The 25,654-nt window shown below is 39.2% G+C and overlaps 1 long non-coding RNA gene across 1 annotated transcript; it reads left to right on the top strand.

Annotated features, from left to right (window-relative positions):
* Window positions 1-3,306: 3,306 nt before the first annotated feature.
* LOC113117045 (uncharacterized) lies at window positions 3,307-25,574 on the top strand. Its single transcript, XR_003294120.1, has 4 exons — window positions 3,307-4,564; window positions 4,636-4,820; window positions 5,066-5,376; window positions 25,492-25,574. It is a non-coding gene; the product is annotated as an uncharacterized LOC113117045 (long non-coding RNA).
* The last annotated feature ends 80 nt before the right edge of the window (window positions 25,575-25,654 follow it).

Raw genomic sequence — 25,654 nt, 5'->3', positions numbered from 1 at the left:
GCATCATTACTCCAGTCTTACTCCAAGTAAACAATACTATACCATATACCATTCAAAAGCTTGAAGTCAGTTGCAGCAAATCAGCTCAAAGGGGAAATATGAATAATCAATCATAACTAGTTGTGAGTAAATATAAATATTTAGATCCGCTGTAAGTATTTACTTGTCTGTCTGTCAATTCTAACTAAGAATGTTAATTTCCTGATTAAGGAAAATAACTTTCTTACTATACAATACTACTCAGAGCATGTAGCAAAAATCTGCATGATTAGGGACTTCAGTTATGAGCAAACAATGAACAACCTCTGTTGGGAGCGTTACTTTTAAAAAGTAATTAGTTATAGTTACTCACTACTTGTTCCAAAAAGTAATTGAGTTAGTAACTGAATTACTCTATAATAAAAGTAACTCGTTACCAGGGAAAGTAACTATTTGCGTTACTGTAAAAAAAAGAAAAAAAAGTTGCTATGTCAAATTTTTTTTTTTTTTGTTACAGTTTTCACAAGTCAGTTAAAATGAGCAGAACAGACAGGTGTTCGTACATAACTTTCGATATTTATTGCACGTCAACAGACAGCAAGAGTTTTATCCTGCACTTCAGGGTATTATATTTGTAAGAAAAGTGTTTTTGGCCACTAGCTTTGTAGATGCGGGTGTATCACATTACATGTACACATTACATGCACGTTCTTGCCTTTGACAACAATGAAATTGAAGTAGTGCTTATATAGCTCCACCTTGAAAATGGCAACTTTTCATCGGATTGCTCCTGACACGCCATTTCTGCAGCTGCTGCGAATCACTATGTAGCTGTGGGGTGTGTGTTTGTGTGTGTATGTGCGTGTTTGGCGCCGCTGGCGCGTGTGCCGGCATGTGTGTAAAAACACTGGCTCTGATTGGCTACCATGAAACACATGACTCTGCCTTAGCCAATCATAATCACTTATCTAGTTATTAGCCCACCTCCTCACTCGCTGTGTGAGCCAGGGGTGCGTTCGGATTACATAGTTTATGAAATGAATGCATAGTAACGCACCGCATTTAATGTCCAGTAATGGTAACGGCGTTGTAACGACGGGAAAAGCAATTAGTTAGATTACCCCGTTACTGAAAAAATAACGTCGTTACCTAACGCCGTTCTTTTAAACGCCGTTATTCCAAACACTGGATACAAATAAGACTTTATTAACTACATAAACACTTAAACTAGTCTAACATACACACACATGCATACAGTTGGCATAGGAAAAAAGGGCTAAAGCTTAAGCAGTAAAAAGAAAAGAAATAAAGACATGGAGCTATAGTACAATTTGATATTCAGCAGATCTACAGCCTGAAGGAAACATCAGTTCATCTTCAGAAACTCGAGCTGCGTCGATAACGTTTTGGGGAATGCCTACAGCATGATGTCTCTGAATAACGTGTGTAATCAGTCCAATGGATGGGAGAGACGTCATAGGCGGGTGACGTCAGAGACCAGGAAGCATAAAAGCACGAGCAGTGAAGCCGGCAGCCAGCCTTCTGTTTTCAGCAAGCGCTCTGTGTGTGTGTCAGTCGCTATCTTTTTGTGAGTCTTATTTAGTGTTGTTTGTCCACTAATAAACTCTATTGTCAAAGCTTCAATCAATAAAAAAATAGTGTGTTGCATAGGCATCAACATATAATATACACTGTAAGATTAATAATAGAATTAAGATCAATATAACTCAAAGGGGACTGAATTACAGTGATTAAGAACCGAATTAGTATGCAAATTATTCAGAATTAATATTTAACACTTTATCAACTATTCGGCCACCGATAAGTTGAGATTAAGGTATTTTATCAATTCTTTTTTAAACCAAATATTATCCTGTGGCCTACGGTAATAATATCATAAAATTTTGATAACTGATTATGAGCAAGGTAACAGAATCTACAGTTTAAGGCAGTAACTTGTAAGCACACAGCACAAGACACTGGTATGTAAACTCAGACAAGGCTTTATTGAACTACTCCAATACACTAAAACTAAACTAACGAAAACACACAAACATTCATTCAAACAGTGACAGAGAAAAGTGATGTTATTAATGGAGGGTGACTGGATTCCCAAGTGTCTAACGTTAGACACTATTTCTTGACCGCAACCTGAGAGAATCAATCTACTAGCACTTTAATCTTAGTTTGTTTTCTTAATAAAATTTGCATCAGTTTCAGCCAGAATTAGGAGATATTGTGTACTTGCGTTTGAATGCTCCTGTGGGCGCGTGTTGCTGGAAGTTGCTGGAGAGGGAATCTCTGGCGCTGATTGGCTGGCAGTCGGTAGATGACTCATTCTTAGGGACAGCACTCGATGGTGAGTGGTTGGTTGGCTTTGCCTTTATCGTTCGCAAGACTTCCTGGATTGTGGGTTGCTATGCAACAGAGTTTTCTCTAAGTCTGGAGTGACTTTTTCTTTGACGAAGTTCAGCGAAGGATCTTATGGAAGAGTTGATGAGTTTTGAGTGAGCTCTTGGTGGTTTGAAGCTGGACGATGGAAAGGTCAGCACAAAACATAGGCAAGGGCCCAAGTCACTGCAAGCAGGGCAAAAAGCAAGGCAAAAAGCTTGGCAAAAAGTAAAGGCAAAAAGCCTGTCATTGGGTTATAAGCATTTCCATTTGACCCGTCCTTCTTAGTGTAACAGACAACCAGAGGCCTGTTCTGTCCATTTTGAGGTGATAGCTTCCTTTTGGGGGAAGGGTCCGTAGACCCTTTGGTTAGATGAGGAGGCGTTAGATATTATTTGTTAAATGTAACAATAGTTGTGTGTCTGATTGGTCCAAATGCTACCCAGTATATATAGAAATTAAAACTTTTTAGCACACGTGATGATAAATAAAAACATTTAATATGATAGATGTTAAAAAAAATGCCGTTCTTTCAATTTACAAAAAAAAATAACAAAAATAAAATAAAAACCTGAAAAAAATATTCTCAGTTCTTTTCAACATGAATAATAATAATAATAATAATAATAATAATAATAATAATAATAATAATAATAATAATTACTGTTTTTATTTTATTTTATTTTTTTAGTAGAAAATCAGAACATTAGAAGGTTTTCTGAAAGATCATGTGACTGGAGTAATGATTCTGAAAATTCAGCTTTGAGCGTCAGCTTTGATTGTTCTTAATAAACTGTTTAACTGAACCCACAAGTGAATTTTGTGGGATAATTAAATATATTCTAAATAAACTACAAACATAAAAAATATATATACATTTATTTTGTCCTCACATTCTTTCGTGTAACTCTTCCCTCTCAGTCACACACTGCTCATTATGCATTACTTTTGTCTTCTCAGGTGCAAACACAATAATATTCATGGTCAATCTTTAGCCATGTATATTTTTATAAGCAACTGAAAAAAGCACAAAAGTCAGGGCATGTCAAAACTTCTCCAGGACCCCAAAACCCCTTTAGACCTCAGAGGGTTTTACCCAGTTTAGGAACAATTTGTCCAAACAAACAGATAAAATAATAGACTTTTTATTTCCAGTGTTGGCTTGTAGCTGGGAATTTATTGTGTTACCCCAGTAATATGAGTCTGCCTACAAAAGAATCAAACTTGGTTTTTAAAATAAAAAAGTCTTCTTAAATATAGTACAATAAACTCTACAGTATGTTTATAGTTTGTGTGGAAACTGTATCTTTATCCTCTTTACCTGGTTTCTTATTATTCATATATATCTTTCATTGTCTTCTCTAGTGCTGGCAGTAAATATTACTGTGTAAATACTATCTGTATTTCATTTTCCTCTTTCTGCAGTTATGGAAAGCAACGCATGTCAAGGTGTTGCTTTAGATTTCTTTACTAGATCCTCCCTTAAACCTCAAACAGTATCAACTTACAAAAATCTAAATAAAATAAAATCACAACCACACTAAACTAACACCTTTTATTTATATATTTAAAAAAATCTTATTAGGAAATACTGCCCAACTGAATGTCATTTCTTTAGTTTAACAGTGGCCCTTTTGTTTTAAAGACCCCATGAATTGGCTTGGTGACCAGCTTTCTTTTGTATGCTGCTTCTGTTTCACAGCCAGACCACAAACCACATAGCAAACCCAAACTTGACAGCTTGTACCATGGCTGTGACCAATAAAGGCAACTTCAAAATAAATAAGTTCTACCCATGTGCTTTGTAATCAGTTGATGTTTTAGAAAATAAAAGGATGAGCCATATTTTGGCACTTCTTATTACTAGATGGAAAAAAGTAGTGTTTATAATTAAGAGGGATGTTCTGGAGAGTATTTTATTGGACAAAAATTATAAACACCTCTGTGTACAAGACGATTCGTCTGTTTAGTCTCATAAAAGCTAGTCTTTAATGTTGGCTTTTGCTTTTGGTAACAAATAACAAACAGTAATATAAATAGAAAATGACTGAGGTAAGGGTAAAAAGTAGGGCAAAATCAATTTTATAACCCTGTGCAATTGAGTGCAACTTAATGAGACTTCATTACACCTACAAGCTTGTCAATGAGAATGAAGTCAAACAGTGGCGAGACCAAGCAGAAAAGTTCAGAAAAGGTAAGAGTGCACAATGACTTCCATAGCTAAGCCTGGGTGAACTTATGTAATGATATGGAACGTGTTTTTAGAGCATGTAGAGCTGATGGCTCGGCTGGAAAGGAAAGAAAGAGAGTGTGATACCAAGACACAAGAGAAGGATGATATGATGAAGACACTCAACAAGATGAAGGACAAACTGAAGAAAGAAGGAGTGGAATTGCACTCTGCCAGGGAGCAAGTATTAGACCTTTCTACCTTCATTAGCGACATCTCAGTGAGTTCACCGTCTGTTAATTTCTAGTGTGCTGTAGTTGTATGATTTACCTTGATATCAGAAAGTAGAACAATTGCACAATAATATTAGAACTTCTATGTTGATGTTTTAATTGTGTTGTTTAGTAAGATATGCTTGAGGAGAAGCTGTTCTGGTTAAGCATGAGTTATATGTGATGGTTTATACATTGCAGCAGATTTGTCTAATATATTTTATGCAAATTATTTGATCTTTTTCACTTTAAGAATTCATTTATAGAGTTCATTTACCCATTCCCCCTCCGCTTCCTGGGAGGCCGATGGCTCCGCCTCCACCACCTATGATGATGGATAACTTCCTTCCTCCTTCTCCACCTATTGCTTTTTCCAATCCACCCCCCACCCCCCAACCTCCCCCAGGGGGTCCTCCAATCCCACCTGGGGGCCCACCCATCTTTTCTGTGATTCCACCTCCAAATGGACCTGCTTCCATTAGCTCCACATCCAGCCTATGCACTAAAAGCATCCCACAACCTTCACAACCACTAAAATCCTTTAACTGGTCCAAACTGGGAGAGGTGAGTCAGTTTTTTATTTTATTTTTTTATTTATTTAGAGGTATTGCAATATAAAAAATTATCATAGAATCATAAAGCTACTTTACTGCCAGAACAGGGTCAGAAATTAACGTTTCTTTTAATTATTTGCTACATTGTATCTGTGTTGTCTTTTATGTAAAATGCTTAAGTTTTACTAATTCATTCAATCAGAATACTAGACTGTTACCAATACAATTGTATTAACATCAATAAGTCAAGTCAAGTCACCTTTATTTATATAGCGCTTTAAACAAAATGCATTGTGTCAAAGCAACTGAACAACATTCATTAGGAAAAAAGTTTGTCAATAATGCAAAATGATAGTTAAAGGCAGTTCATCATTGAATTCAGTGGTGTCATCTCTGTTCATTTAAATAGTGTCTGTGCATTTATTTGCAATCAAGTCAATGATATCGCTGTAGATGAAGTGACCCCAACTAAGCAAGCCAGAGGTGACAGCCGCAAGGAACCAAAACTCCATTGGTGACAGAATAGAGAAAAAAACCTTGGGAGAATCCAGGCTCAGTTGGGGGGCCAGTTCTCCTCTGACCAGACGAAACCAGTAGTTCAATTCCAGGCTGCAGCAAAGTCAGATTGTGCAGAAGAATCATCTGTTTCCTGTGGTCTTGTCCTGGTGGTACTCTGAGAAAGGTCTTTACAGGGGATCTGTATCTGGGGCTCTAGTTGTCCTGGTCTCCACTGTCTTTCAGGGATGTAGAGGTCCTTTCTAGGTGCTGATCCACCATCTGGTCTGGATACGTACTGTATCCGGGTGACTGCAGTGACCCTCTGATCTGGATACAGACTGGATCTGGTGGCTACGGTGACCTCAGAATAAGAGAGAAACAGACTAATATTAGCGTAGATGCCATTCCTCTAATGATGTAGCAAGTACATTGGGTGTTATGGGAAGTTTTCCCGGTTTACCTGATTAATGCAGCCTAAAAATCCTTTAACGGATTTGGATATTTAAAGCATGTTAGTATGTTATGTGTAAGCCAGGTTAAAGAGATGGGTCTTTAATCCAGATTTAAACTGCAAGAGTGTGTCTGCCTCTCGAACAATGTTAGGTAGGTTATTCCAGAGTTGTGCCAAATAGGAAAAGGATCTGCTGCCCGCAGTTGATTTTGATATTCTAGGTATTATCAAATTGAGTTTTGAGAACATAGCAGACGTAGAGGATTATAATGTAAAAGGAATACTGAGGTGCTTAACCATTCAGGGCTTTATAAGTAATAAGCAATTTTTTAAAGTGCAGTGTTGACAGGACCGGGCTAATATGTTTACACTTCCTGGTTCTAGTAAGAACTCTTGGTGCTGCATTTTGAACTAGCTGTAGTTTGTTTACTAAGCATGCAGAACAACCACCCAATAAAGCATTATAATAATCAAAGCTTGAGGTCATAAATACATGGATTAACATTTCTGCATTTGACATTGAGAGCATAGAACGTAATTTAGATATATTTTTGAGATGGAAAAATGCAGTTTTAAGCTTGGCTTTCTAAGGAAAGATTGCGATCAAATAGCACACCTAGGTTCCTAACAGATGACGGAGAATTGACAGAGCAGACATCAAGTCTTAGACAGTGTTCTAGGTTATTACATGAAGAGTTTTTAGGTCCTATAATTAACAATTCAGGGTTTTTTTTTTTCAGAATTTAGCAGTAAGAAATTACTCGTCATCCATTTTTTTATATTGACTATGCATTCCATTAGTTTTCAAATTGGTTTGTTTCACCGGGCCGCGAAGAAATATAGAGCTGAGTATCATCAGCATAACAGTGAAAGCTAACACCATGTTTCCTGATGATATCTCCCAAGGGTAACATATAAAGCGTGAAGAGTAGCCGCCATAGCACTGGGCCTTGAGATACTCCATACTGCACTTGTGATCGATATGATACATCTTCATTCACTGCTACGAACTGATGGCAGTCATATAAGTACAATTTTAAACCATGCTAATGCACTTCCATTAATGCCAATAAAGTGTTCAAGTCTATGCAAAATAATGTTGTGGTCAATTGTGTCAAACGCAGCACTAATATCCAATAAAACTAATAGATAGATACACCCACAATCAGATGATAAGAGCAGATCATTTGTAACTCTAAGGAGAGCAGTCTCAGTACTATGATACGGTCTAAATCCTGACTGGAAATCCTCACATATACCATTTTTCTCCAAGAAGGAATGTAATTGTGAGGATACCACCTTTTCTAGTATCTTGGACAGAAAAGGGAGATTTGAGATTGGTCTATAATTAACTAGTTCTTTGGGGTCAAGTTGTGGTTTTTTTAATGAGAGGCTTAATAACAGCCAGTTTGAAGGTTTTGAGGACATATCCTAATGGCAATGAGGAATTAATAACAGTCAGAAGAGGATCTATGACTTCTGGAAGCACCTCTTTTAGGAGCTTAGATGGTATAGGGTCTAACATACATGTTGTTGGTTTAGATGATTTAACAAGTTTATACAATTCTTCCTCTCCTATAGTAGAGAATGAGTGGAACTGTTCCTCAGGGGGTCTATAGTGCACTGTCTGATGTGATACTGAAGCTGAAGGCTGAATGTTTGCAATTTTATCTCTAATAGTATCGATTTTAGAAGTAGTTCATTACTGCTGTGATGTTGGGAAATGTAGGGAATGTTGGGAAAACACTTGTTGAGGCTTTATTTTTCGTTAATTTAGCCACTGTATTGAATAAATACCTGGGGTTATGTTTGTTTTCTTCTATAAGAGAAGAAAAGTAATCGGATCTAGCAGTTTTTAATGCTTTTCTGTAGGATAGGTTACTTTCCCGCCAAGCAATACAAAATACCTCTAGTTTTGTTTTCCTCCAGCTGCGCTCCATTTTTCGGGCTGCTCTCTTTAGGGTGCGAGTATTCTCATTATACCATGGTGTCAAACTGTTTTCCTTAACCTTCCTTAAGCGTAAAGGAGCAACTGTATTTAAAGTGCTAGAAAAGAGAGAGTCCATAGTTTCTTTTACATCAAAAACTATACAACAACAAAAAGCCATACTTGCAATGGTGGAACAAATACTATATCTGACCTGTCATCTAGATTTATTGACACAGACTGTTAATTAATCTCAAAGCTGACCTACATGTATTTCCAAAATTACATAACCTAAATGGCCTACATGAAGTATAGTGCCCTCCACTATTATTGGCATCCTTGGTAAATTTGAACAAAGGCGGCTGTGAAAATAAATCCAAATTGTTTATCCTTTTGATTTTTCATTCAAAGAATTCCCCCCAAAATTCTAAACTTTCATTGAAGTAAAACAATTGAAAGTGGGGGGAAATCTCATTGTGAAATACATGTTTTCTCTAGTTCATGTTGAACACAATTATTGCAACCCAATTATTGCAACATCCTTTTCTCAAGAAATCAGCTCTTTTCAGATTCACAGATCCATATTGGTACTTCTTCTCTTCAGTTCACCCCACTCATTTTCTATGAAGTTCAGGATGGCCATGGCAGAAGCTCCATTTTTGTGTTGATTTTAATATTTGTTTTGGATTATTGTCCAACCACAGCCCATTATAAGATTTCTTACGGAAGCAGTCAAGTTTAGATTTTTTAAATCTCTTAAAAGCTATTTTTGTTGTTGTTGTTGTTATTTTGTCTGATCTTTAGCCCTGTTCGGATGGGACTAGTTTTCTAAACTACGTATGAGTTTTGATTCTTGCCACCTGACATCTGCAATTTTCATGTACCAATTGCGACGGGACTAACATCTCTGTGTTTATTACAAAAATGGGAGGGTCTGTTTTGTGCATCTGGCCGTCACAGTGTTCACACATTCTGTATGAGTGCATTGCATATAGTCATTGTATTGATTACCATTAGTATTATTACACAATAAAAACTAAATACTAAATAGCTAGTATAGCAAAACCATGTTAATGTGTGTTTTTTTTTTAGTTTAACTTTTTTATTATTATATATTTTTTTGGTAGTAGTAGAAGTAGTAGGCTAAACGTTTAATTTTTGTAAAGGTAAATCTGTAATTAAAACATTATGTAACTGAGTGCATAAATGAACGTGAGTAATCTTACTTGATTCTGATATTACAATAGCCAGTAATAACACATGATCTTGATTTTTTATTATTATTATTTCTTTGCTGGGAAGCAAATATATCAAACATGCACGTGGTAAAAGCATCTACGGTAATTCACGTTGGCCAAAACACATGGGGAAACGCATTGTGAAATAAAATATCACTGCCAATCACAGACATTAGCATTAGGATGGGATTAGTTTTTTCAGAGGATCACTGAGTTGTTAAAAAACAGTAAGTAATTTGCCCTGGAATTATCACAGAGGTTGTGTGAGAAAAACACAGATGAGGCAGATTCACCAAGTACGTCTGAGAAACACAGATTTCTCTAACAACCCCCTGTAAAACTAGTCCCGTCCGAATAGGGCTATAGAAGCCAGTGCAATTTGAAGTTCCAGTCATGTCTGACAACTGAATATGCTGAATTTGTTTTTGGATGAGCAAGGAGATTTTTCTTGAAACCCTCCCAAACAATATGTGGTAATTTAGGGGTTCTTTGATTTCTTGATTTCCAAGTCTCAGCTAATCTCTGCAATCCTAAAACTGTGTTCTTTGCAGAGTCTTTAGCCACTCAAACTCTCCTCCTCACTGTGCGTTAGGATGATATAAACACATGTCCTCTTCCAGGCAGATTTGTTACATCTTCAGTTGATCAGAACTTAATTATTGCTCAGATGGTGGATGTTGGTTAACGGAATGAATAAAAATGTATCTGTGTTTAAGGATACTGCTATGTTATGGCTACACAGTCATAACAAGCATGAAACCATTTGTGAATTAGTTTATTGCTTTTTACAGAGCAGAATATGAATACTTCACATTGGATATTTTAATGGTGTAATAAACAGAATGGTTATTCAAACTGTGAATTTATTTAGCAGACAGACTGGCTAAACCGACCGTCTGCTAGCTGCCTCCCGTCACAGAGGTCAGTTAATTCTCAGCACTCTTTCAGAGACTCTTTCACCTAGATATCACACTATAGAGACTGTGTCTGTTCCCCGAACTAGAAAATACAAAAAAAACGTCCAAACCAAGTTAAGGCTAACAATTTAATTGAGGTTCAACAAATAAAAAACAAATGCAATATGAATAAACAAATGATAAAGCTTGGCTTATTGAATATCAGATCCATTTCTACGAAAACACTTTTTGTAAATAATATGATAACTGATCATAATATAGATGTGCTCTGTTTGACAGAAACTTGGCTAAAACCTGATGATTACATTATTTTAAATGAGTCCACCCCCCAAGATTACTGTTATAAACATGAGCCGTGTCTAAAAGGCAAAGGGGGAGGAGTTGCTTCAATTTATAACAACGTTTTCAGGATTTCTCAGAGGGCAGGCTTCAAGTATAACTCGTTTGAAGTAATGGTGCTTCATATAACATTATCAAGAGAAACCAATGTTAATGATAAATCCCCTGTTATGTTTGTACTGGCTACTGTATACAGGCCACCAGGGCACCATACAGACTTTATTAAAGAGTTTGGTGATTTTACATCCGAGTTAGTTCTGGCTGCAGATAAAGTTTTAATAGTTGGTGATTTTAATATCCATGTCGATAATGAAAAAGATGCATTGGGATCAGCATTTATAGACATTCTGAACTCTATTGGTGTTAGACAACATGTTTCAGGACCTACTCATGTCATGATTCTGCCCTCGTGTCCTTGATTTTTCCTAGTCTTGAGGCAGGATCATGACAGACCCGTGTTTTGTGTACAAGCACATGGCCTTGCCTTTGGGCCATGTGCTTGTGTTGTCTCGTTCCCTTGCCCCGCCCCCCTTGTTAACCTAGTCGTGTCTTGATTGTCCCATCTGTGCCACCTGTCGTGTCTTGATTGTTCCCCCTATTTAGCTTTCCTAGTGTGCTCTGTCTTGCGTCGGTTCATTGAGATTTGTTCCCCAAGAATTGTGATTGTGATTCGTGATAATACCCTGGTAACCCCTTTAAGATACTGTGTCCTGTATACCGTGAGTGTTTATTTGTAGTCAGTGTTCTCTAGTTTTGAGTCTTTGTTTATCTTACCTTATCAGTCCTGTTTAGTTATTTTTGTATCTGCCCTAGTCCTTGTTTTCCCCCTCGTGGGTTTTTATTTTCCCCTTTTTGTGAATAAACCTGTTTGTGTTGTAAATCCTGTCTGCACCTGAGTTCCTCCTTGCCAAAACTCTGACAGAATGAACCGACCAAAAAGGAACTCAGCAGGCAGGAGGTCCCCCGAGCTCCAACACTTGTTGGAGTTCCGTCGACAATGTTGGATGTCGTCCCCCACCGACAGGAAGGGGGTCACCCTCCCATACTCGCCCGAGGGGGAGTGGATCCTTCGGAATTATGCCCGGCTGTGGGAGAGCATCTCCCAGGAGGAGCCACAGAGGTCCCCCCCACCTACCCAGCTGCCAGCGATCCCGGAGGGTCGTGTCCTGGCCGTGGCAACCCTGGGGGATCAGTTAGGTCCCTCCCAAGATCCTGAGGCACCTCCCACTACCTTAAGTCTCCCCAACAAGCGAGGGAGACGGCTTTCATGGGAGTCAGCTTCAGAGTCTTCGGCGTCCGAGGCTGCCCTGCCCGAGACCAAACTCCCCCAACCCGCCTCTGACCCAGCTGTAGCCTCTGCACCGCGCCCGAGGAGGAAGAAGGGGCCTGCCGGTCCTGTGACCCTGTCTCCTCCCGTGCCAGCAGCGGAGAGAGCTGGCGTGCCCGAGCCAGCAGCGGTGAGCGTGCCCGAGCCAGCAGCGGAGAGAGCTGGCGTGCCCGAGCCAGCAGCGGTGAGCGTGCCCGAGCCAGCAGCGGTGAGCGTGTCCGAGCCAGCAGCGGTGAGCGCTGGCGTGCCCGAGCCGGCAAAGAAGAGGGCAGTATGCAAGTCGGCAGTCGTGAGAGCGCAGGAGAGTGCCGCGGCCGACTCTGCAGCAAAGACTTTAGTTCAGTGTGTCTCATCTCGTAAGGAGATGCCAATTGTCTTAGCGGCTAAAGCCTTTTCAGATTATTTGTCTAGTCTTGTCCGTATCCTAGAAGTCCCCGTCAGTCCTGTCTTGTCCTCAGACCCTGTCCCCAGAAATCCCGAGTGTCCTGATGTCGTCTCCCCGTGTCCCGTAGATGTCGTCTCCCCGTGTCCCGTGAGTGTTGCCCCGTGTCCTGCTGATGAAGTCATGTATCCTGTTGATGTGGCCCCGTGTCCCGTAGATGTCCCGTGTCCTGTTGTCCCCCCGTGTCCAGTAGATGTTGCCCCGTGTCCCGTAGATGTCCCGTGTCCAGTAGATGTTGTCGTCCCGTGTCCAGTAGATGTTGTCGTCCCGTGTCCAGTAGATGTTGTCGTCCCGTGTCCAGTAGATGTTGTCCCCCCGTGTCCAGCTGTCGTCTCCCCGCGTCCCGTAAGTCTTGCCCCGCGTCCCGTAAGTGTTGCCCCGCGTCCCTTGTCTGCTCCTATCATGTCCCCTGTCAGTTGTCCCGAGACCCCTCCCCGCCCCTCACCACCCAGACCTGCCCGTACCCCCCGTCGTCAGCCTTCGTCCTGTCCTCCTAAAACTCCTGCCCCACCCACTCACCCTGGTCTGTCCCCCATGAACTTTGTGGTCCCGCCTCCTCCCCTTCCCTGTTTGTTTTTTTTTTATTTGTCACCCTAACCCTGCCGTCGTGTATTCATGTCTGCCTTTGTTATTATTTGTCATGTCTTGTTGGTTTGTGTCGGTGTCCCAGTCCGTCATGTCAGTCATGTCTCGTGTTTGATGTTCCCTTGAGGAGCGTCTGGAAGCCGCTCCTTAAGGGAGGGGTTCTGTCATGATTCTGCCCTCGTGTCCTTGATTTTTCCTAGTCTTGAGGCAGGATCATGACAGACCCGTGTTTTGTGTACAAGCACATGGCCTTGCCTTTGGGCCATGTGCTTGTGTTGTCTCGTTCCCTTGCCCCGCCCCCCTTGTTAACCTAGTCGTGTCTTGATTGTCCCATCTGTGCCACCTGTCGTGTCTTGATTGTTCCCCCTATTTAGCTTTCCTAGTGTGCTCTGTCTTGCGTCGGTTCATTGAGATTTGTTCCCCAAGAATTGTGATTGTGATTCGTGATAATACCCTGGTAACCCCTTTAAGATACTGTGTCCTGTATACCGTGAGTGTTTATTTGTAGTCAGTGTTCTCTAGTTTTGAGTCTTTGTTTATCTTACCTTATCAGTCCTGTTTAGTTATTTTTGTATCTGCCCTAGTCCTTGTTTTCCCCCTCGTGGGTTTTTATTTTCCCCTTTTTGTGAATAAACCTGTTTGTGTTGTAAATCCTGTCTGCACCTGAGTTCCTCCTTGCCAAAACCTTGACAACTCATTGTAGAAATCATACTCTAGATCTAATACTGTCACATGGAATTGATGTTGATAGTGTTGAAATAATTCAGCCAAGTGATGATATCTCAGATCATTATTTACCCAAAACTAGAGGTATTTCGTATTGCTTGGCGGGAAAGTAGCATATCCTACAGAAAAGCATTAAAAACTGCTAGATCTGATTACTTTTCTTCTCTTTTGGAAGAAAACAAACATAACCCCAGGTATTTATTCAATACAGTGGCTAAATTAACGAAAAATAAAGCCTCAACAAGTGTTGACATTTCCCAACACCACAACAGTAATGACTTTATGAACTACTTTACTTCTAAAATCGATACTATTAGAGATAAAATTGCAACCATTCAGCCGTCAGCTACAGTATCGCATCAGACAGTGCACTATAGATCCCTGAGGAACAGTTCCACTCATTCTCTACTATAGGAGAGGAAGAATTGTATAAACTTGTTAAATCATCTAAACCAACAACATGTATGTTAGACCCTATACCATCTAAGCTCCTAAAACAGGTGCTTCCAGAAGTCATAGGTCCTCTTCTGACTATTATTAATTCCTCATTGTCATTAGGATATGTCCCCAAAACCTTCAAACTGGCTGTTATTAAGCCTCTCATAAAAAAAACACAACTTGACCCCAAAGAACTTGTTAATTATAGACCAATCTTGAATCTCTCTTTTCTGTCCGAGATTCTAGAAAAGGTGGTATCCTCACAATTATATTCCTTCTTAGAGAAAAATGGTATATGTGAGGATTTCCAGTCAGGATTTAGACCGTATCATAGTACTGAGACTGCTCTCCTTAGACTTACAAATGATCTGCTCTTATCATCTGATCGTGGGTGTATCTCTCTATTTTTCTATAGTTTTATTGGATCTTAGTGCTGCGTTTGACACAATTGACCACAGCATTCTTTTGCATAGACTTGAACACTTTGTTGGCATCAGTGGAAGTGCATTAGCATGGTTTAAATCGTACTTATATGACCGCCATCAGTTCGTAGCAGTGAATGAAGATGTATCATATCGGTCACAAGTGCAGTATGGAGTACCTCAAGGCTCAGAACTAGGGCCGCTACTCTTCACGCTTTATATGTTACCCTTGGGAGATATCATCAGGAAACATGGTGTTAGCTTTCACTGTTATGCTGATGATACTCAGCTCTATATTTCCTCACAGCCCGGTGAAACACACCAATTTGAAAAACTAATGGAATGCATAGTTCAGAAAAATTCAGAATTCAGAAAAAACAAAGGTGTTAATTATAGGGCCTAAAATCTCTGCTTGTAATAACCTAGAACACTGTCTAAGACTTGATGGTTGCTCTGTCAATTCTTCGTCATCAGTTAGGAACCTAGGTGTGCTACTTGATCGCAATCTTTCCTTAGAAAGCCACGTTTCTAGCATTTGTAAAACTGCATTTTTCCATCTCAAAAATATATTTAAATTACGGCCTATGCTCTCAATGTCAAATGCAGAAATGTTAGTCCATGCATTTATTACTTCAAGGTTAGACTGTTGTAATGCTTTATTGGGTGGTTGTTCTGCACGCTTAGTAAACAAACTACAGCTAGTCCAAAATGCAGCAGCAAGAGTTCTTACTAGAACCAGGAAGTATGACCATATTAGCCCGGCCCTGTCCACACTGCACTGGCTCCCTATCAAACATTGTATAGATTTTAAAATATTGCTTATTACTTATAAAGCCCTGAATGGTTTAGCACCTCAGTATTTGAATGAGCTCCTTTTACATTATACTCCTCTACGTCCGCTACGTTCTCAAAACTCAGGCAATTTGATAATACCTAGAACATCAAAATCAACTGCGGGCAGCAGATCCTTTCCTATTTGGTGCCTAAACTCTGGAATAACCTACCTAACATTGTTCGGGAGGCAGACACACTCTTGCAGTTTAAATCTAGATTAAAGACCCATCTCTTTAACCTGGCATACACATAACATACTAATATGCTTTTAATATACAAATCCGTTAAAGGATTTTTAGGCTGCATTAATTAGGTAAACTGTAACCGGAAACACTTCACATAACACCCCATGTACTTGCTACATCATTAGAAGAATGGCATCTACGCTAATATTTGTCTGTTTCTCTCTTGTTCCGAGGTCACCGTGGCCACCAGATCCAGTCTGTATCCAGATCAGAGGGTCACTGCAGTCGCCCGGATCCAGTACGTATCCAGACCAGATGGTGGATCAGCACCTAGAAAGGACCTCTACTGCCCAGAAAGACAGCGGAGACCAGGACAACTAGAGCCCCAGATACAGATCCCCTGTAAAGACCTTGTCTCAGAGGACCACCAGGACAAGACCACAGGAAACAGATGATTCTTCTGCACAATCTGACTTTGCTGCAGCCTGGAATTGAACTACTGGTTTCGTCTGGTCAGAGGAGAACTGGCCCCCCAACTGAGCCTGGTTTCTCCCAAGGTTTTTTTCTCCATTCTGTCACCGATGGAGTTTTGGTTCCTTGCCGCTGTCGCCTCTGGCTTGCTTAGTTGGGGTCACTTCATCTACAGCGATATCATTGACTTGATTGCAAATAAATGCACAGACACTATTTAAATGAACAGAGATGACATAACTGAATTCAATGATGAACTGCCTTTAACTATCATTTTGCATTATTGAGACACTGTTTTCCAACTGAATGTTGTTCAGTGCTTTGACGCAATGTATTTTGTTTAAAGCACTATATAAATAAAGGTGATTGATTGATTTACAGAAATGTAATCATATAAAGAATGATCACTGAAGAGTTTGATGACAGTCTAGTGCAAGTTATGTAGTCTTTCAGAAACTCCTATTACAATGATGAATAAATGGAATCTGGTACTGAAAATATCCAAAAATGACAAAGAAGCACTATAAAAGTATGTTTGCTTATATTCTTTTATGGCACATTAGGATATAGCGATACCTTATTAGTCTTTAACAGCCTCTGATCATGGTATAATATCAATGTATGGAAAGGAGCAAGTTTGGAGCAGCATGGGGTTAAAATGACAATGGGATAACATTTTTGAGGGAACTGTTCCTTTAAGTATTTTAGAGATCTTGGGCCATATACTACACCCGGCGCAATGAGACGCAAGGCGCAGCTCAAGTGTGTTTGCTATTTTCAGTGTGGCACTACTCGCATTTTCTCGTCCAGCGCCACGTCGTTTAATTACCAAATGCATTTGCACCCATTTGTGCGCCCATGGGCGTTCTGGTCTAAAAAAGAGGTGTGTTCAGGCGCATTGCTGGCGCAATGCTATTTAACGGAGCTGAAACTCAAACCTGGTCTAAAGTCTGGCACAATGTTTTTTCTTTGTTATTTAAAGAGTGTATTAGTATAGGCAGGTCCGCAATGCGCGTACACGGTGCTTAACGCAGGGACACACATGCCAAATATTAAAAATGCATAATATTTTTTTGTAGGCTAATTAAAAAAAAATAATAATAATAATAATAATTATATATACATATATATATATATATATATATATATATATATATATATATATATATATATATATATATATATAAAAATGCCTACATGTCATAATGGATAGTCTATCTGGTTGCACATGAGCAGCTCTGTTTCATCTTGGAGACGCGTTCTGTTTTTGCGCTTGTCAAATTCCGTCGTGTAAATAGCAAATATGTCATGGCACGAGTGCAACTGACTCTTAAAGGGAATGGAAGATGAGACTCTGATTGGTTTATTCCACGTTACACCCCCCCAAAAAACACCCATTACTCATTAAGAGAATAGGGACAACCCGTTTAGACCCGGGTGTGCCAACTGTTTTCGGTCGTTAAAATACCAAAGTGGATCTGGAAACGTCCAGAGTGCACCTGCGCCATGCGCTTTACACTTTGCGTTTAGATCGTTAAAATAGGGCCCCTTGTTTTCACAGCCTTATCCTGCAGTTATAGAATTATGTTTTTTTTCTCAAATACTTGGAGTGAATAATTGGAGAGTTTTTTTTATTATTATTTATTTTGTATAGAATTAGCTAAACTACTGTGATAGAACAGTAATTGGCTGAATAACTGTAATTTAATCATGACAACTTTGAAGATTTTGAATGGTGGTAGGTATGACAATTCAAATGTAGTTGCTCTTAGATCTGCTTTGCTGCTGCTGCTGTTTATTGTTGTAGTTGTAGATTATTGCTGCTGCTAGCAAGTACAGGAACTTGCTACTGCAAATGCATATGGTGATATGGTGCTATGGGTATTCATTCATTCATTCATTAGACTTTATTGTCCACCTTAGTGGAAATTTGTCTTCGACTTCTCCGAACAGAAATACATCAATGACATTTAAACTTACATTAAAATACACACAGTTAAGAGTACAATACTACCACCATCAACATACAACAACAGAAAAATGGAAAACAGCGCAGCTGATTAAAATAAGATAGATTTTGATCTACAATAAACACATTTTTAAACCATTTCAGTTTAAATTAAGTTCCTGTATGGCATGGGGAATAAAAGATTTCTTATAGATGTTCCGGCTCGCCCTTGAGACCCTGAATCTATGGCCAGATGGAAGCAATTCAAACTCTGAGTTTAGTGGGTGTAGGGTGTCTGTTGATATCTGTCGTGCCTTCCTGAGTACCGCCTTATCAAATACATCCCCAAGTTGCCTTTGTGACCTGCCAACCACCTTCCCTGCCGTATTAACAATTTTAGAAAGCATGTTTTTATCTTTCACATTCAGGTTACCATACCAAGCTGTTATATTAAACTGTAAAATACTTTCTACAAGGCCCCTATATGCCATCTCAAGAATATGCTGGCTGACCCTAAAACTCCTCAGTTTTCTAATTAAAAACAATCGCTGATTAGCTCTCTTAAAAATACTCTCTGAGTTAACATTAAAACTTGTTAAGTACAACAGGGTTGATGTTACTGGCCCCTTTTGGTTTCGTTTGTATTATAAGTTCATTTGTTTTAGTCACATTAATTTCCAATTTAACAGTCTGACACCAATCCTGCAATAAAGTGACTTCACTAAGATAAGCTTTCTCATGTGCTGCATTATTTTCTGTGAGAAGTCCTACCAAGGCCATGTCATCAGAATATTTAAGTAAACTAACATTGGTGCTGTGCACAGTCATATCATTTATATAAATTGAAAACAACAAAGGTGAAAACACACAGCCTTGTGGTGCTCCAGTATTTATAACAAGCTCATCTGAGTAGACCCCATTCATTAAGACTCTCTGAGGGCGGTCAGTTAAGAAACTTCTAATCCAGTGAATGAGCCCACCATTCACATTCATCCTATGAAGTTGTTCTAAAAGAATGTCAGTTTGCATAGTATTAAAAGCAGAAGTAAAATCAATAAAAAGAACCCGAGCAAGTGACTTTGGTTGTTGCAAATGTTTAGCTATTTGATTTACAAGAGTAAGAGTTGTGTCCTCTGTGCCCCTGTGTGACCTATAGGCAAATTGAAGGGGGTCAAGTTGATTCCCAACAGAAGACATAAGATGAGTACTGACCACTCTCTCCATACACTTAGCTAAGAGTGGAGTGAGTGCCACTGGTCTAAAGTCTCCAAGGGCTATAGCCCTAGAGACTTAGGCACAGGTATTATTGTGGATTTCTTCCATGAATTCAGACAATTCAGCAAAATTTGAAACAGCTGAGTGATAACCCCTTTAAGCTGCTGAGAACATACCTTTAACACCCTTCCTTGGAGGCCATCAAGCCCAGGGGCTTTGTTTGGTCTAATTTTAGAGAGACATCTGGCTACTTCTTCTTCAGAAAGCTGTATATGTTCATAGCTACCAATCTGATCACAGGTAATACTGCAGCCTATTTTTGGGTCTCTCACATCATATCTTCCATAGAAGATGTTTAAATCATTAACAAATTTACCACAATCTGCCACGTTTACACTTTCTTTTTTTCCTTCCCTACCCATTATTGTGTTTAATCCCTCCCATGCTTGTCTTGCATTACCTGTACAGAATCTTTGTTCAACCTTATTCTTAAAATCTATTTTTGCTGTAAAAACCTTACGTTTAAATTCCTTCTCTTTCTCCTTTACTACATCATTTTCTCCTCTCAAAAATGCAGCCTTTTTCTCATTCAGACACGTTTTAAGATCCTTTGAGAGCCATGGCTTGTTATTACTAAACACCTGAACTTTCTTAGAGGTGATAACAGTTTCTTCACAAAACTTAATATAGCATGTGATTATGTCTGTTAATTTGTGATAATCAGAGCATGTGTCAAAAAACATGCGCCAATCCGTAGAGTCAAAACAATCTCTGAGCTTCTCCTCCCCATCCTCAGTCCATTGACGTACAGTCTGTATGTTGGAAGGAGATGAATGACGTTATGATCTGACTTACCAAGAGGAGGACGACTCACTGCTTTATATGCGTCTGGGATGTTACCGAAGCATTGGTCCAGTATGCGAGTGGAGCGAGTGGGCGTGGTGACATACTGCTGCAGAGTGGGTAGATGAGGTGACAGCTGACATGTGTTGAAATCCCCCAAAATAAAAACTGGCTGATCTGCCGATCGGGAGAGAGCAGCATTGAAGCTTTCAGTTATCATTTCCGCTGCTTCTTTATTATTAGGCCCTGGGACATAGACAAGGATGATGGTGATTTGCCCGAACTCCCGCGGAAGGTAAAATGGCCTGATAGATACAGACAGCAGTTCATAGTCTCTAGTGCACACTCTCTTGAGCACTTTAAATTGTGATGCCCAGGTGCTGTCAATAAACATTCAGAGTCCTCCCCCGATGGATTTTTGAGATGACACCTTATCACGATCTGCTCTTATAACTGTAAATCGCTCCATGTCAATACCTGCGCTGTCCTCGTGAAGCCACGTCTCTGTGAAACAAAGCAAATTACTCCTCCTAAAATCTTCGTCAAACTGGAGGCGTGTTGTGATCTCATCCAGTTTATTATTTAATGATCTGACGTTTGACAGAGTTATGATGGGAAGCGGGTGTCTGTTTCCTCGCCTTCTCAACCTGTTACGAACGCCTCCCCTCGAGCCTCTTTTCTTCCTTTTCCTGCCCTGGGCTTTTCCATGAGGTATTGCTGATACACGACTTAAGTCTACAGGCACAGCTTCACTCCGTAGGGCAAAAATAAAATCCCTCGAATAAGTAATTACTGATGACGTTTGTATCTGGTGTTTACTTCCCTCATTGTTCCCGAAAAGGGCAAAGTTCTCTCTTATGACAGCGTATAGAATAAATAAGATCACCACTGCGCGCAAGTAATCCATTTCCATGTTGATTGCCTCAAGGACATTAACAAAACATAAGTAAACACACGGTTAACGCCGAAAATTCACAGAACAAACAAACAAACGAACGGAGAAGCACTGGGTCAGCAGCCGTGCCGCGCCCCGACTTTTTTAAGACATACTACGCTACACACATAGCATATAAAGTAACCCATAGCAGGTCTATACAGGTGGAGCTGGGGAAGGTGGTGGGTTTCAGAGAAACTCTCAAAAGCATTCTGCAGGAAACTCTAGTGAATGCTAAAGCCAGTCATATAAATGCAAGGCAGTAAGCCCACTGGTTGCATGTGCAGCATGAACCAATCAGCTTGTGCCAAGTCATTTAACTCTCTGAATATCATCAGTTACGTATATATATATATAAATTTATAAATATAATGTATATATCTATATAAATTTGTCACAAATGTGTCTACTTACTGAACATTAATACACAGATGTCTAAAATGTAGATGAGCCATGTTGTGGGAAGTAATGACCTTTCACCTATCCCACATTCTTCATGTCACTGCTCAGAGAGAGTTGCAGGGGTGTGTAAAAAGTTTGCTTTCTTTGGACCAATTTGGAGTTACATGACACGTAACCTCATCAAAACATTCACAGCACAGGAAACGGTCCGGACCAAAAATAGATGAATGGTCTCTGTGAAATAATCAAGCTTCTTTTAAGCATCTGTGGTGTTTCAGGTGCATGAATTATTATTGTTATTTTATTATTATTATTATTATTATTATTATTATTATTATTATTATTATTATTATTAATGACACACTGTTCTTAATACTGGCTTTTTGAGAGACATATCAATCAATCAATCAATCACCTTTATTTATATAGTGCTTTAAACAAAATACATTGCGCCAAAGCACTGAACAACATTCATTTGGAAAACAGTGTCTCAATAATGCAAAATGATAGTTAAAGGCAGTTCATCATTGAATTTAGTTATGTCATCTCTGTTCAGTTGAAATAGTGTCTGTTTTATTTTGTAATCAAGTCAATGATATCGCTGTAGATGAAGTGACCCCAACTAAGCAAGCCAGAGGCGACAGCGGCAAGGAACCGAAACTCCATAGTTGACAGAATGGAGAAAAAAAACCTTGGGAGAAACCAGGCTCAGTTGGGGGGCCAGTTCTCCTCTGACCAGACGAAACCAGTAGTTCAATTCCAGGCTGCAGCAAAGTCAGATTGTGCAGAAGAATCATCTGTTTCCTGTGGTCTTGTCCTGGTGGTCCTCTGAGACAAGGTCTTTACAGGGGATCTGTATCTGGGGCTCTAGTTGTCCTGGTCTCCGCTGTCTTTCAGGGCAGTAGAGGTCCTTTCTAGGTGCTGATCGACCATCTGGTCTGGATACGTACTGGATCCGGGTGACTGCAGTGACCCTCTGATCTGGACACAGACTGGATCTGGTGGCCACGGTGACCTCGGAACAAGAGAGAAACAGACAAATATTAGCGTAGATGCCATTCTTCTAATGATGTAGAAAGTACGGTGTTATGTGAAGTGTTCCGGTTCCAGTTTACCTAATTAATGCAGCCTAAAAATCCTTTAACGGATTTGGATATTAAAAGCATATTAGTATGTTATGTGTATGCCAGGTTAAAGAGATGGGTCTTTAATCTAGATTTAAACTGCAAGAGTGTGTCTGCCTCCCGAACAATGTTAGGTAGGTTATTCCAGAGTTTAGGCGCCAAATAGGAAAAGGATCTGCCGCCCGCAGTTGATTTTGATATTCTAGGTATTATCAAATTGCCTGAGTTTTGAGAACGTAGCGGACGTAGAGGAGTATAATGTAAAAGGAGCTCATTCAAATACTGAGGTGCTAAACCATTCAGGGCTTTATAAGTAATAAGCAATATTTTAAAATCTATACGATGTTTGATAGGGAGCCAGTGCAGTGTGGACAGGACCGGGCTAATATGGTCATACTTCCTGGTTCTAGTAAGAACTCTTGCTGCTGCATTTTGGACTAGCTGTAGTTTGTTTACCAAGCGTGCAGAACAACCACCCAATAAAGCATTACAATAGTCTAACCTTGAAGTCATAAATGCATGGATTAACATTTCTGCATTTGACATTGAGAGCATAGGCCGTAATTTAGATATATTTTTGAGATGGAAAAATGCAGTTTTACAAATGCTAGAAACGTGGCTTTCTAAGGAAAGATTGCGATCAAGTAGCACACCTAGGTTCCTAACTGATGACGAAGAATTGACAGAGCAACCATCAAGTCTTAGACAGTGTTCTAGGTTATTACAAGTAGAGTTTTTAGGCCCTATGATTAACACCTCTGTTTTTTTTCTGAATTTAGCAGTAAGAAATTACTCGTCATCCAATTTTTTATATCGACTATGCATTCCATTAGTTTTTCAAATTGGTGTGTTTCACCGGGCTGCGAGGAAATATAGAGCTGCGTATCATCAGCATAACAGTGAAAGCTAACACCATGTTTCCTGATGATATCTCCCAAGGGTAACATATAAAGCGTGAAGAGTAGTGGCCCTAGAACTGAGCCTTGAGGTACTCCATACTGCACTTGTGATCGATATGATACATCTTCATTCACTGCTACGAACTGATGGCGGTCATATAAGTACGATTTAAACCATGCTAATGCACTTCCACTGATGCCAACAAAGTGTTCAAGTCTATGCAAAAGAATGTTGTGGTCAATTGTGTCAAACGCAGCACTAAGATCCAATAAAACTAATAGAGAGATACACCCACGATCAGATGATAAGAGCAGATCATTTGTAACTCTAAGGAGAGCAGTTTCAGTACTATGATACGGTCTAAATCCTGACTGGAAATCCTCACATATACCATTTTTCTCTAAGAAGGAATATAATTGTGAGGATACCACCTTTTCTAGTATCTTGGACAGAAAAGGGAGATTCGAGATTGGTCTATAATTAACTAGTTCTCTGGGGTCAAGTTGTGGCTTTTTTATGAGAGGCTTAATAACAGCCAGTTTGAAGGTTTTGGGGACATATCCTAATGACAATGAGGAATTAATAATAGTCAGAAGAGGACCTATGACTTCTGGAAGCACCTCTTTTAAGAGCTTAGATGGTATAGGGTCTAACATACATGTTGTAAGTTTAGATGATTTAACAAGTTTATACAATTCTTCCTCTCCTATAGTAGAGAATGAGTGGAACTGTTCCTCAGGGGGTATATAGTGCACTGTCTGATGCGAAACTGTAGCTGACGGCTGAATGGTTGCAATTTTATCTCTAATAGTATCGATTTTAGAAGTAAAGTAGTTCATAAAGTCATTACTGCTGTGGTGTTGGGAAATGTCAACACTTGTTGAGGCTTTATTTTTCGTTAATTTAGCCACTGTATTGAATAAATACCTGGGGTTATGTTTGTTTTCTTCTAAAAGAGAAGAAAGGTAATCAGATCTAGCAGTTTTCAATGCTTTTCTGTAGGATATGCTACTTTCCCGCCAAGCAATACGAAATACCTCTAGTTTTGTTTTCCTCCAGCTGCGCTCCATTTTTCGGGCTTCTCTTTTTAGGGTGCGAGTATGCTCATTATACCATGGTGTCAAACTGTTTTCCTTAACCTTTCTTAAGCGTAAAGGAGCAACTGTATTTAAAGTGCTAGAAAAGAGAGAGTCCATAGTTTCTGTTACATCATCAAGTTGTTCTGAGGTTTTGGATATGCTAAGGAATTCGGATACATCAGGAAGATAACTTAAAAAGCAGTCTTTTGTGGTAGAAGTGATGGTTCTTCGATACTTGTAACAAGAAGTAGAATTTACAATTTTGGCTATATGAAGTTTACACAGAACTAAATAATGATCTGAGATATCATCACTTGGCTGAATAATTTCAACACTATCAACATCAATTCCATGTGACAGTATTAAATCTAGAGTATGATTTCGACAATGAGTAGGTCCTGAAACGTGTTGTCTAACACCAATAGAGTTCAGAATGTCTATAAATGCTGATCCCAATGCATCTTTTTCATTATCGACATGGATATTAAAATCACCAACTATTAAGACTTTATCTGTAGCCAGAACTAACTTGGATGTAAAATCACCAAACTCTTTAATAATAGACATATAGAAAGTTAGGAATGTATTGTATGTTTTATTTTCACTGATTCATTCAGTTTCGAAAAACTGGTTTAAAAAAAAAAAGAAAGTTAATTGCGTGTTCAAAACAAGCAATGAAATTGTCATAACTCATTGTCCTAAGCTTTGGTTGATTAATAAATACAATTTAAACCTTTGCCTAAATACAAGCCAAAGCACAATCCCACATTATAAATAAAAATTTTATATCAGTAAATTCAAAAATACTTCATAATACTCATTCATTATTTTATTTCATTATAAATAAAATGTATTCAAACAGTTTTCTCCTTTTCTGCAGAAAGAAACAGGATCAATGGATGACCTTTATCTGAGCTCACGCAAAGTCAAAGAGCTGTCTGTTATTGAAGGACGGAGAGCCCAAAACTGTGTCATCTTGCTTTCAAAGTATGCACTTGTTCTGGGTCAGAATTGTGTTATAGTCAACCTATCAGTTATCCTGG

The sequence above is a fragment of the Carassius auratus genome, chromosome 17 (assembly GCF_003368295.1).
Source record: "Carassius auratus strain Wakin chromosome 17, ASM336829v1, whole genome shotgun sequence".
Classification (NCBI taxonomy): Eukaryota; Metazoa; Chordata; class Actinopteri; order Cypriniformes; family Cyprinidae; genus Carassius; species Carassius auratus.
The sequence above is the reverse complement of the archived record's forward strand: the minus strand, read 5'-3'. Positions and strand labels throughout refer to the sequence as shown.